Here is a 13,674-nt window from a genome sequence, read left to right as displayed (position 1 = left end):
CCAAATGAGTACGAGATGAAAAATAGACTCTAAAAAACCAAGTAGCAAGGATTCTAGTTGAACAAAAGAAAGGCGGTTTTTTGTTTTGTTTTGTTTTGCATGTGTCTCTGTGTGTGGTGTCTGTGTGTTTGTATATGTGTGGGCATGTGTGTGTGTGTGTGCAGATGCATGTGCGAGTACAAGAGTATACTTGCTTAGAGAATCCCGAGAATGATATCAGGGATCCTCTGTGACTGCTACCAGACACTGAGGCAGAGTCTCTCCCTGAACCTAGAGCTCACATTTCTGCTAGTCTGGCCTCCCAGCTTTTTGGCAGAAATCTTGTACCTCTGCTTCCCATGTTCTTGGATTATATACAGGTTCAATGAGCACGTGGCTTTCATGTAGTGCTGAGAATCCAAACTCCAGTCTGTTAGGTCTCAATCCTGGGACCTAAAGTGCCTATTCAACGTAGCAAAGTTCTCCCAGCATCCCTCAGTCCCTTACCTATTACAGGCTCCTTCCGGCTGGCACACCCGCCCCCTACCCTAAACTTCTCCAGCCCATGGGCTTCCCCTAAATGCCCTCCTCTATGTACTCCAGCCATTTTTGGTTACCTCATCCTCTTTCAAGCCTCCTGCCTCTAGGCTTCCAGGTTCCCCTCTTTTTCCTTCTCTTTCCTCTCTCCTCCCTCAGACCCTTGCACAGCCAGGCTCAGTCAGGACTACTCAGGACTCTCCCAGCTGTCCCTGCGCCTGGCTATGCTCACCCTTTTATCTACAATAAACTTTCTCCTCCACCATCCCTAGGAGCAACCACGTCCTTTCCTTTTCATTTCTTTTTTATTCTCCGTCTTCCTCTTAATTGCCCATCCAGCACTTTGCACACTAAGTCCTCTCCACTACTCATGCTCTGAAGACTTTTTGTTTTGTTTTTGCTTTTTTTTTTTTTTTGCTTTTTGCTTTTTGCTTTTTTCTCTTTTCTTTTTTCTTTTTCTCTTCTTCTTCTTCCTCTTCTTTTTCCTCTTCCTCCTCCTCCTCCTCATCCTCCTCCTTCTTCTTGAGTACCAAGGAGGCAGAATATCAAGATGAGCAAACCAAAAGAATGCATAACTAGAAATTCTCAAAGAACACAGAGGCAAACACCTATCTCTATTGAAGGGTCACTTGCCACAAACAGGAAGTTGAAACAGATAATGCCTCCATTTCTCCCAGCTCTATCACAATTCGTCTGATTCTAAGAACTTTCTACAAGGTTCAGGATGAACACATTGCTATGCCAAGTCCACCTGTGTCACTACCTTAATGTTTGTAGTCTTGTTTTTCTGTTTTTAAAAAAGCTTTTGTCATGGGCCAGAACCTGGAATTTCTGAAGGTTAGTCTTTTAGGATTAAAAAATTATAATAAGGTCAGAGGTGGCATGCCAAAAGATTAGCATCCTGGCAGCAGCCATAAGTCACGGTAAAGGGCTGGTCGGGGCCTCAGATGGATACCACAGTTGTAGACCAGTGAGGTCCTGAGGAGCAAAGCAGCAGCACCCAGCACGCAGGGCTCTCACCGCTTCCTACGTCACCTCCTACATCTAGGTCACTTGAAGTTAGATTCAGATCAGAAGCAGGGTCACGTCAGGAGCTGAAAACCAGAGTTAGAGATGCCCAGATTACCTTGAAAGAGGCCCTCACTGGTAATCCGCCCTCCCTGTGAGCCAACTTAACACCCAACTGTCGCCCTGCAAGCATAGAGAAAGAAAGCTATCAGCAGAAAGGGGCCTCCAGCCACAGTAATGAGGAGCCCTTCTGTGTGTCAAAATGAGGTAACACCAGAGCCCCAGGGCATCAAGGGATTCATCCCTGCTGTTTTGCAGTGTCTTTTCAAAAATACCTTTTTAAAAAGGCAGCTTTGCGATGTCCTTAAGCAAAGCCAAGAACCAACTGGGTCCCTCACCTAAAAGCTCCTGAATCTCTCCCCTCTTCTTCTGAGACTCATCTCAGTATCTGATATCCACCAAGGTCAAGCAATGGCCAAATACCTATTACTGGAGATTCTGTCTCCAGGGTATCAATCTTACCTCACAGAAACCTAGAGCTAAACCAGGTAGTTTCCCTTGAACCTGTTATTGTTACTCTGTTCAAAGTAAATTTCATGGCTGTCAAATATAAGAGAGACAGACAGTTACACACTAGCCTCCCGGGCCTTCTCCTGTTGCAGATGCTTGCCTCCTCCCAGGCTTTGATTTAACCTTCTGTGTCCAGAAAGCTTAGCAAACCTAAGAACTGTTGGGAAAGCAAAGCTAACTGGAAAACTCAGAAGCTAAATCCTTTGACTCAGGCCTCCCCAGACCTGCTGGGGACTCAGATAAAGCATGCCCCTGTTGCAAGGAGTCATGCACTCAGTACATCATACTGGACCCTGGTCTCATACTGAAGCTCTACATCCTGTTGTCATTTTTGAAGCAGAAGAGAGCAAAGAACTTAGACTTGATAAATTTTCCTTCCATCACTGCCTGAGCTAGATTGTTTCTGCTTTTATTAGCACATACTCACACATACACATACACACACTCACACACACATGCACTCTCACACACATGTACTCACACATACCTCACACACACATATACTCAAACACACGGAGTCTTTTCACACATATACAGGCACTCACCCACTCACATATACACATACACACATTCACACACACATGCACTCTCACACACATGTACTCACACATACCTCACACACACATATACTCAAACACACGGAGTCTTTTCACACATATACAGGCACTCACCCACTCACATATACACATACACACATTCACACACACATGCACTCTCACACACATGTACTCACACATACCTCACATACACATATACTCAAACACACAGAGTCTTTTCACACATATACAGGCACTCACCCACTCACATATACACATACACACATACACACATTCACACACACATGCACTCTCACACACATGTACTCACACATACCTCACACACACATATACTCAAACACACAGACTCTTTCACACATATACAGGCACTCACCCACTCATAAACACACACACACACACACACAATCAGCCACATATATTCACACTCAACACTCACACACACATACTCTCTCACACACACATACTCTCTCACACACACATACTCTCTCACACACACTCATTAAGGGGGAAAAGCCTACTAGTTTTTCCTCCTCTTCCCTGTTGTCTGGATAAATGATTATATAAGAATACAAATGCACACAAATATGCACATATCACAGATGCCCAGGGGAGAATTAGGCAAATAATCAGAGTCTCTTTTAAAACCACTGAGCACTACAGAAGAGAGGGTGGAGAAATTGGAAGCACCAGAGGTTGTTGACAGCCATAACAAAGCAATGCCTTCTGGACACAAGGCAGGTGCACGTGTGGACTCACAGCAGCCGTGACAGCATGCACAAGACCCATGCAAGCTCATGTTAGATAAAATCTCAGAAGAGAAAGGGAAGGTGAGCATCAAGTCTCACCCCTAACCAAAGGCAACTTATGGAACCCAATTTGGGTCTCTTGGCCATTTTTGCCTCTTTATTCGCAGCCCAAACGGGCTCTGTCACTTGTAGAGCATTGAAACTAACCTCCGAGTTACTTAGGACAGTTGGCCACATGAGTCCAGAACTCAACGGAAATGTCCTTATGCAAGAAAATGTCCCTTGGGGCTGGCTGCTTTCTTTTGGAGCTCACAGCTTTTGTTAGGCTGTCCTCTGGATGCAGTTCCTCTGATGGGACTCACTCTTTCCCCTTCTGGCCTGGGAATGCTGTGGTTCTGAAGGTGTCTATCTGGGCCAGACCTGTATCTAGCTGTTTCTTAAAGTCTTACCCACGCCATCATAATGAGGCCCTTGGAGAAATCCTACTGGGTTCTGCATCTTCAGTGTGCCCCCTTTTTCCTGCTGGGGCTGCCAACTCTTCTCTCTACCTTGGGCTCTCCCTTCTGGCCCTATGCAAACTAGCAATGGCCTGTTCCTACCTGCTGCTTCTTTGCATAGAGTGGTGCCTGGCAATACCAAGTAAACAGTACAATTGTATTGTCAATAGCAAAGCCGACCTCACTCTCTAAGAAGCTGATTTTCTTAAAATTTCAAATGTTTGTGTTAGAGAAAGCAAGATCTTGGGGAACAGAATCTCATTTTCATTTGACAAGCCGTTCCTTACTAGAGCCATTGTTCGCTATATTAGCTGCATAATTAAAACATATTATGCCTGGGGTACTTTTGTAGTAGTCAGCCCTCCCCCACAAAAAAACCCTGACTTGAGAAGTCTAGAGGGGATCCCAGATGTGTTTCCTGGCTCCCTGGGTGATTCTAAAGGCCACCTAGGTTACAAATCACAGTTCTTGACAGTGACACCTTCTCCTTCCCAAGATGATAAATCCCTGCCTTGGCCATAACTGAGCTGCAAAGGTGGAGGAAAGAGAATGTGGACTGTAGAGAGAAGAGAAGCCCATAGATGTATTTCAAAATATTTTCCCTCTTTGAATAGGTGAGATTAAGTTGCTGTCACACAGAGAGCAAGCGAAGAGTCCCAAACTCGAGCCCCCAACTTACCACAATGGTTTTCGGTGAGGAGACTCAGCACACTGCATGCTGAGGAACTCTGGGAAATGTGTGGGTGCTGGACCCTCGCCAGAGATTCAATCCTGTCAGGGACACCAGGGTGAGGACCTTGGAGGTAATATTTTTATTTGATTCTGAGTTGAATCACAAGGTTAAGGATCACAGTAGAAATAAGCTAGTTTTTCTAAATTTAGATCATTACACTTTGTTTTTTTCCTTAAACACCTGGACACCTTGGGAAATAGGATAAATGGTTCTGTTTGTAAGACTGGCTATGAATTTGTTTGCAGTAAGACAAACATGGAGGGAGAAAGACTGGACGACAAAAGTAGTTTCCTTGATGAATTGCTAACACGTAGTCATTTGGTTGGTAACCAGATGCCTTGCAGGGTAACATTGGCCCATGTGCCTGGATGTACCCTTTGCTGAAGTTGTGGCTTTCCTGAATATATGGATCCCATATGCTCTGAGTCCTGTGAAAGATGTTTTTCTAGTCTAAATATGTGCCCAGTTAGAAGTTTTGTGGAAGCAGAGCATTGTCAGGCATCAATGAGAGGAGAGGCCCTTGGTCCTGTCAAGACTCGATGTCCCGGTGCAGGGGAATGTCAGGGCGGGGAGGTAGAAGAAGGTAGATGTGGTTGGGGGAGCACCCTTATAGAAGCAAGGGGAGATAGCAGGTTTCTGGAGTGGAAACGGGAAAAGGGGATAACATTTGAAAGATGAATAAAAAATCCAAAAAAAGAAAAAAAGTTTTGTGGAAGGCATTTCCCGTTCATAAAGTGAGGAAGAGTAAGTAGTTCACAAGGTCTCTGGAGGAAACTGGAATCAGGCTTGCTGGCTCAGTAGTGGGGAAGCTGCATTAGTATTTATTGGCTCTTGGAATCCCAAGCCCCAGTATTCCTGGACACCTCTGAAGATCACATAGAGATGCACCTCTGTGTTGGTTCATGGAATCACGGAAAAGGAAACAGGTATTGTGTAAACCTCAGGCGTCTTTTAGTTTGCTTTTAACCTGGCAAAACCATGAGATGGAGAAATGCCTCCATTGGTAAAGCCCTTATTTTCTGAGTGTGAGCACCTGAGTTCGGTACCCAGAGCCAATATAAAAATACCAGGCTTGGTAGCGTGTGAATGTATATACAGTGTGTGCAAATGTATGTATAGTGTGTGCATATGTATAGTGTGAGTGAATGTATGTCTCGTGTGTGTACGTGTGTGAATACATGTATACTGCGTAAATGTTTGCATAGTGTGTGTTAATGTATGTATATAGTATATGTGAGTGGATGTAGAGTGTATGTGAATGTATGTATAGTATGTGAGTATATGTATAGTGTATGTGTATATGTGTGAATGTATGTATAGTGTGTGTATATGTGTGAATGTATGCATAGTGTGTGTGAATGTATGTATATAGTATGTGTGAGTGGATGTAGAGTGTATGTGAATGTATGTATAGTGTGTGAGTATATATATAATGTGTGTGTATATGTGTGACTGTATGTATAGTATCTATGTGAACATATGTATGGTGTGTATTTCAGAGGAGAGTATCAGATCCCCTGTAGCAGGAGATAATGAGTTTGTGAGCTGTTTGATGTAGGTGCATCAAACTCGGGTCTTCTAGTAGAGCAGTATTTGTTCTTAACTATTGAGCCATCTCTCCAGCCCCAATTCCCAATCCTTCCTGTGGATTTTGGAGATAGAGTCGAGCTGCAGTGCTCTTGCCTCAGCCTTCAGAGTGGAGGGATTACAGGCAGGTATCCACATGTGTGACTTGGGTCCTGTGTCGGTTGGGTTGTTGCTAGCCTAAGTCCAGTCTCCACAATACTAATCATTCACCACAGCAGCGAGAGAACACCCCAGAGCTGGAATCCTCCAGCCAGACTAAGTCCACACTGGCTTCAGGCTGTATTCCCCCAGCCACATGGCCGCCCCGAGACACGTGGGTGGCCCGCCTCAGGGTCTCATGTAAACACTTAACTAGTACACTGCGGAGAGCAAACCAAGGGAGAATAAACTCCAAATAATCTAAGACAATTTCAAAAACAAGTTAATAGATAAAGTTATAAAAATGACTGGACTTGTTGGGGATTTAGCTCAGTGGTAGAGCGCTTGCCTAGGAGGCACAAGGCCCTGGGTTTGGTCCCCAGCTCTGAAAAAAAGAACCAAAAAAAAAAAAAAATGACTGGACTTCAGGACACAGTGGCCAGCTACGCAATTACAGTCAGTTTAAAGATAGCTAGGTCTTGGGCTGGAGAGACGGCTCAGTGGTTAAGAGCACTGACTGCTCTTCCAGAGGTCCTGAGTTCAATTCTGAGCAACCACATGGTGGCTCACAACCATCTGTAAGGGGATCTGATGCCCTCTTCTGGTGTGTCTGAAGACAGCTATAATGTACTTACATACATAAAGATAGCTAGGTCTTGATATTCTGGTCCATTAATGTCCACGCTTATTGACTCTGTTGTCCAGTTAATTATTTCAACCTGGGTCTCCTTTCAGCAATAAAGACAGACCTTCTGGGTGTTAAAACTGACACGGTCATCGCCTTGCAGCCTGGAAGTTAACACAGTCTGCTACTACGTCTGACAGAAAATATGACACTGGCTCAAGATATTAAGCTGGTTTAAATGTGAGACAATTTGGTTGCCTGGAGAGTTCTCTTTACTTTTACCAGCTTCAGAAAACTTTAAAAAACAAAACAAAACTCTACCAAGGTTCCTTCAGTGCACAAAAGAATTCAAGGGACCAAAGGTTCTTGTATGAAAATTTAACTGGAGTTTCTGCTTGTTCACACACTCCCTGTTCTTAAGATTTTTTTAAAATCATATTTAGTAAGACTATTTATTACTAAATTTATTTCATGAGTTTTATCATTAGCCATTAGGAAATTGGACTGTATCCTTCCCATTTCAAGGTAAGAAACCAGAGTGTCTGAGAAAAAGTCAGGGACGGCTTTAAACATGTCCCACCATTTGGGATGTGTTTAAAAGCCAGTTGGGTGGGTTTTGTTTGTTTGTTTGGGGTGTGTTGTCATTTGGCTACTATGCCAACTGTCACTCACTACATCCTTCTCCTCCTCCTGAATCACCCTCCATAACCTGAGAATGTGTTCCATGGACTCTCCAGCCCCACAGACCAAATTACTCTCAGGTTAAGTTCACTCTTATAGCACAGGACTGGGATGTCCTCCTAGAAATAGTGAGGTGAGCAACAGAAACTAAGCCATATCTGGGGACACAGATCTGCAGACATAGTGTTCTCTGCACTGTAATGTTTATTGCTGACAGGCAGGAAAGCTTGACATAAGGCTAACTTCAACATTTATCCCTGAGACCCTTGTTCACTTACCACAGGAAGATCTTGAGCAAGTTACATAAACTCATGAGTCCCAGTTTCCTCTACTGTAGACTAGGGAAAGTCAATACCCTGACTACTGTGCAGACGTTGAGTGCCAAAGCATAGAACTTAAAAGTTAGTTGCCCGGTCTTTACAGTTACCTAGACAACCAAATTTATAGCTGAACCTAATCCTCTAAAACAGCGGTTCCCAACCTGTAGGTCACAACCCCTTTGGGGTCAAACAACCTTTTCCCAGGGCCATCGAAGACCATCCCGAATATCAAATATTTACATTGTGTTGCATAGCAAATTTTGTTATGAAGTAGCAATGAGAATGATTTTTGTGGTTGGAGGTCACCACAACGTGAGGCACTGTATTAAAAAGGCACAGCATTAGGAAGGTGGAGAACCGCTGCTCTGGTAGAACCTTTCTCTGACCATGTTTTGTAAACAGCTTGGTTTTTTGGTGAGTGCTTTTAACATTTCAGATTTTACATCAAAGCTTTGCAGAACAAAGCACCAGCAGGAGCTAGGCCAATGTGGACATCACCTGGGAAACGAGAAAGAAATGCAGCCTTGAGTGGCTCTTCAGCCCAGCTCACGCTAGTGGGCAAGGCAGATACAGCTTATGAAACGCCCTAAGGAACTAACTTCTAAAGGAAAGCCAGCCTTGCTACTCCCCCACACAAGCCCTGGAGTAACTGGTTTAAGGAGACTGTCACGTTGGTAGACTTTTGGGAGGTAGCTTTAGCAGTTAGGTTTAATTTGTGGTTAACATATCAACTCTTGGTGAATGAAATTCTTCCAATGTGTTAACATAAAAGGAAAGATGTTTTAAAAACACGCTGGTTACACGCCCAAGTCTTGAAGACTTTTCCTTCCTCCATAGCAGTTGTACTCAACCTGGTTGAGATGATGTTTGTAAAGCACTCAACGGAGCACTCTGTATGCTATGTGTGCTCCCGGTTAATTAGCCGGTAACTCTGTTGTTGCTATTCAGTCATTCCACAGAATTTACACCACTTCTGCATTAGACATGATGGCATCAAAAGAAATACCCTATAGCTCCTGTCTTCAAGATGTAGGATGGCCAGAGTGGAGGACAGCCATGCCAATATGTTCTCAAAGTGATAACTTCTTTAACTAAGATCCAAGTAAAATGTTGTGAGTACCCTATGGACAGCCAAGGCAAGCCTCCCAGAGGACATATTTGTGTAGGCTTTATGAAGTGGGAAGAATTGGCCTGGTAAAGACCAAGCGCTCATGAGGCAAAGGAGAAGGGCATGTGGAGCTTGAGTTGGTGAGAGGCACGGTGGGCTCTCGCTAACGGGGCTAAGTTCTGTTACTGAGGTAGAGGCCACCCAGATTGTCAGCAGAGGGGACCGGACAGAGAGCTGGAGGCTGGTCTTTAAACATCAGATGGGGTCCTAGGAAAATGTTCTACCTGTACCACTTCCTGCCTGTCACTCTAAGATATGCATAATTCTCGCTCTGCCTCAAAGAAACTTCTCTTTACTGCAGACAGAGAGCATCAGAGAAAACCACAACAGGTCAAAACGCAGAGAACTGCTGATCGTGCGGTGGCCAGCCCCAGTGAGTATATCTGCAACACTCTGCACATAAGGCTCAGGGAACAGAAGAGGGCCTGGAGAAATTATAAGAGCCAGAGGACCAGGAAATCTGCCGTGAGATTGTGTCTCCTAGGAATTGACAGGGAAGCATCACCCATGATCCCTCAACGTGACTGCCTAAACAAGAGACCTGAACAAGTGTAACAGCAATGAACATGCTAACATGCGGGGGAGAGGGGGTAGATCTCACAGGCCCCACCCCTAGAGCAAGAATGACAGGCAAGGAAGAAATGCTGAAAGCAGGCAAAAGTCTCCCCTAAGGACCAGCCCTGTAATTGGTTATCCTTATATAACAAGAACAATTACAGAAAACAATAAATAGGCCATGAACTTGAAAGCAAGGGAATGGGGGGCAAGGTGGGGGTTAGGATAGGAAAGGGGAGGGAGGAATGGTATGATTATATTTTAATTTAAAACAATTAAAAACTGAGGGAGAAACAGAGAACAGTCCACAGGGACATTAACTAGGGGGAAAAAAACAGAAAACAAAACAACAATTAAAACAATGACTCAGCACTGATGCAGTGAAACACGGGAATCAGTAGACATGGGTGTGGATGTGACGTGACCTGTGTTATTCTCGGGATATGGGCCTGCAAGCTGGTACAACCACTCTGGAAATCAGTCTGGAGGTTCCTCAGAAAATTGGACATTGCACTACCTGAGGACCCAGCTATACCTCTCTTGGGCATACACCCAAAAGATGCCCCAACATATAACAAGGCACATGCTCCACTATGTTCATAGCAGCCTTATTTATAATAGCCAGAAGCTGGAAAGAACTCAGATGCCTTCAACAGAGGAATGGCTACAGAAAATGTGGTACATCTACACAATGGAATACTACTCAGCTATCAAAAACAATGATAAAATCCCACAGTGGGTAGATGAAACTTTTACATGGGGACGCAAGTTCTCCATAACTCTCTATCTATGTGACTTTAGGTTATTGTGGACAAGAATTCAGACGACGAACATTTCCTCTAACAAAACCCAAGATGTTGCGCTATAAAAGATAGCCAGGTGTGGTGGCACGTGCCTTTTACCTCAGCACTTGGGAGGCAGAGGCAGGTGGATCTCTGTGAGTTCAAGGCCAGCCTGAGCTACATAGTGAGATCCAGAACAGCCACGGCTACACGGTGAGACTTTGTCTCAAAAGAAAAAGAAAGATGGGGAGGAGGGAAGAAATTAGTGGGCACTTGCTATGTGCCCAGGCATGTTCTAAGTGCTTCACATAAAACCGTTTCACCCTCACAGTAGCCCTTGATAGTCCTCTGAGTTGTAGGGATGGTAAGTGTGCACACAGAGACTGTGTGTACAGTAACTGTGCACACACGAAACCTGGATTTGAACCCAGGCTGCCTCTGTCTGCTATGTCCTGAATACACTAATAGTTGTGTTATTATGTTGAGGAATTTACTGAGCCACTGCTGTGTGCCAATCATTGTGTAAGTATACTTTCTATATCATCTCATTTAGTCGTCCCAATTTGTCTGTCCGGGTCATTGTTTGTTAAACTTTTGCTTATTCAAGAACTGTTGTTTTTTTTTTTTTTAATACGTGTTTTGCCTGCGTATATATCTGAAAGCTTGTCAGATCTTGGAGCTACAGATGGTTGTGAGCTGCCCTGTTGGTGCTGAGGATTGAACCCCGAAGAACTCTGAAAGATCACCCAGTGCTCCTAATCCCCCTGAACCATCTTTCCAGCCCTGGGACTTTTGTTTCTAACCTAGGGGACTGGGTACACACACACACACACACACACACACACACACACACATGCACGCACATATTATATATATATATTTTTTTTTTTTTCAAAATCAAGACTGCAAGAGTTTGAGAGTTTAGCCTGAATGCTTGTGGCCCCTCCCCTAAAACTTAAATGTTGAAATCCTAATTCTGCATGTGGTGATATCTGGACTCAGTGGATAATTAGGTCCTGAGGTGGAGCCCTCGAAGATAAGAGAGTTTCCCGGCCTTCCCACAGTGTGAGGGTAAAGAGAAGACATCTGCTTGGAAACCTGGAAGCCAGTCCTGAACAGATACCAAATCTGCCAGCATTTCACTCTGGGACCACCCAGCCTAGAGAACAATAAGAAAACATACACGCCCCTGAGCTCACAGCATTCCTAAGGAGCTTTAGCAAATGGGAAGAGAGCGAATTCTGCTGAGATGAATTACATTTTATATAAGGAACATACATGTTGATAGACACAGCCAGAAAACCCAAGAAACTGATGTGTGCTACTTGGTGGCCAGAAGTCTCAATGCGGTGACAAAGGCCACAAGTGCATATAATTATCCAGAGAAGAGAAAATGACAGACAGAGCCTACCAATGTGGCACTTCAGGGGTGTCTCAGTCAAGGTTTCATTGCTGTGAAGAGACACCATGACCAAGGCAACTCATAAAGGACATTTAATCAGGGCTGGATTATAGTTTCATTGGTTCGGTCTATTATCATCACTGGGGGGATGCATGGCAATGTGCAGGTAGACATGGTCCTAGAGGAGCTGAGAGTTCTACCTCTTGACCTGAAGGTGTCCAGAAGGAGATTGTCTTCCACCAGCGGAAGAGGGTCTCCTCCACACTGGGCAGAGCTCCAGCCCTAGGAGCCCTCAAAGCCCACCTATACAGTGACACACTTCCTCCAATAAGGCCACGCCCCCTAATAGGCCAAGCACCACTTCCCATGGGCCAAGCATATTCAAACCACCACAAGGGATGAGCAGAAAAGGAGAAAGCCAGTGAAGGTACAGTGCAGAACAGAGAGAGGGCAATGATGCCAGGAACCAAGTGTCTACCTGGAAATTACTAGATGAGCAGCCATCAAATAGAACCTATGCCACAGAGAGGACAAATAGAGGCTTGAAAACACATCATCAGGACCAGGTCCAACTGGTGACTGGCCACACCAGATCAGAGCATTCCAGCCAGCAGTAAGTAGCCCTGTTTCCCCTGGGCCAGGAATAAAGTCAACCCCAAATTGGAGGTCAGGCTAGGTCTGCCCTCAAGGGAGCTACGGACCCCAGCTCTCAGGCCACACGCAAAGGAGGCACGATGTTTGCATGTTTGTCTCCAAGCACTTGTCCAGCCCTCTATAGATGAGCTCTACAAAGCTACAGAAATAAAATGCAAAGCAGAAACAAAAGTTGAAGCACAAACAAACTGAAAGAAAAACAAAACCAAAAGCAAAGAACAAAAACCTTCCCATCTGTAGCAAGAGAGAAAGCAAAAAACTTTTTTGCTGTCCCAATGAAATTTCCACACAGGTTGATAGCTGGTTGATGGCAGGCTGGCCTCTGACCCAAGGCTGGAGAATAACTGTGTCTTATTAAATGTCCACGCAAGTTGAGTAGCAAGAAGGACAAGTGGTCCAAGGGTCACTGTTTCATTTCCAAGCCCAAATAGTTCACAGTTGACCTTGAAACCATGGGAGATATTTTTCCTGTCAAGATGATAGAGAAAAGACAAAGTCGTGACAGGGTTCTGAATGAGAACCATCGCTTCTACGTGAGACAGCTCTGGTTTTAATATCCCCCTCAGGAGGAAAACACAGAAAATTACGAGCTGAAACAGAGAGACATGTGTATGCAAATCTGACCTGCATTCAGTGCACAGCCACTTGGCTCGGGAAGAAAACACGGGATCTGAAGTCAGACGCTTGACCTTCTTACGTGAGCCACCCGTTATTTATCGCCACGCCCTTTAAGTGGTATCGCCTGGGTCATTTCTTACATCAAGTCTATGTGATCAACCGAGCATTGCGAGGGTCTCCTTGCTAGTTCACCACACTTCATTTTTCATACAGAGGGATCAAGCTGAGCATTCCTGTGGGTGGAGACCCCAGCCAGGCCTCCCCCAAACTGCCTCTTTCAGTGTGATAAGTCCCCCTGTCATAAATTATGTCACAACTGGAGGCTTTAACCTGGTGCCATCAGCTTTTCTCTTGGCAATGCACCAGCCGTGTCCCCTGAGGGAAATTAATTATTTTCAGAGTCCTAGAGGATTCCGAGGGGCAGGCAAAGCAGTAAAGGAAGCCCCTCCAGTCAGGGCCAAATCAGCCTGCATTGCTATTTCTAAACCACGAGCTGACATCTCATTCTGGCAGGTTC

At 44.7% G+C, this 13,674-nt stretch overlaps 1 long non-coding RNA gene across 2 annotated transcripts in view; it reads right to left on the bottom strand.

The window, feature by feature from the left end:
* The window catches only part of LOC108352569 (uncharacterized), a 146,723-nt gene that overhangs the window by 18,056 nt on the left and 114,993 nt on the right, over window positions 1-13,674 (bottom strand). Inside the window, exon 4 of one of the 2 annotated variants that reach the window (XR_015635604.1) lies at window positions 4,574-4,665. The exons of the other annotated variant lie outside the window; for it this stretch is intronic. This is a non-coding gene — a long non-coding RNA (uncharacterized LOC108352569). The remainder of the gene's footprint in view (window positions 1-4,573; window positions 4,666-13,674) is intronic. 2 annotated transcript variants of the gene reach the window in all.

This window comes from Rattus norvegicus, chromosome 13, assembly GCF_021556685.1.
Source record: "Rattus norvegicus strain SHRSP/BbbUtx chromosome 13, alternate assembly SHRSP_T2T, whole genome shotgun sequence".
NCBI lineage: Eukaryota > Metazoa > Chordata > Mammalia > Rodentia > Muridae > Rattus > Rattus norvegicus.
The sequence above is the reverse complement of the archived record's forward strand: the minus strand, read 5'-3'. Positions and strand labels throughout refer to the sequence as shown.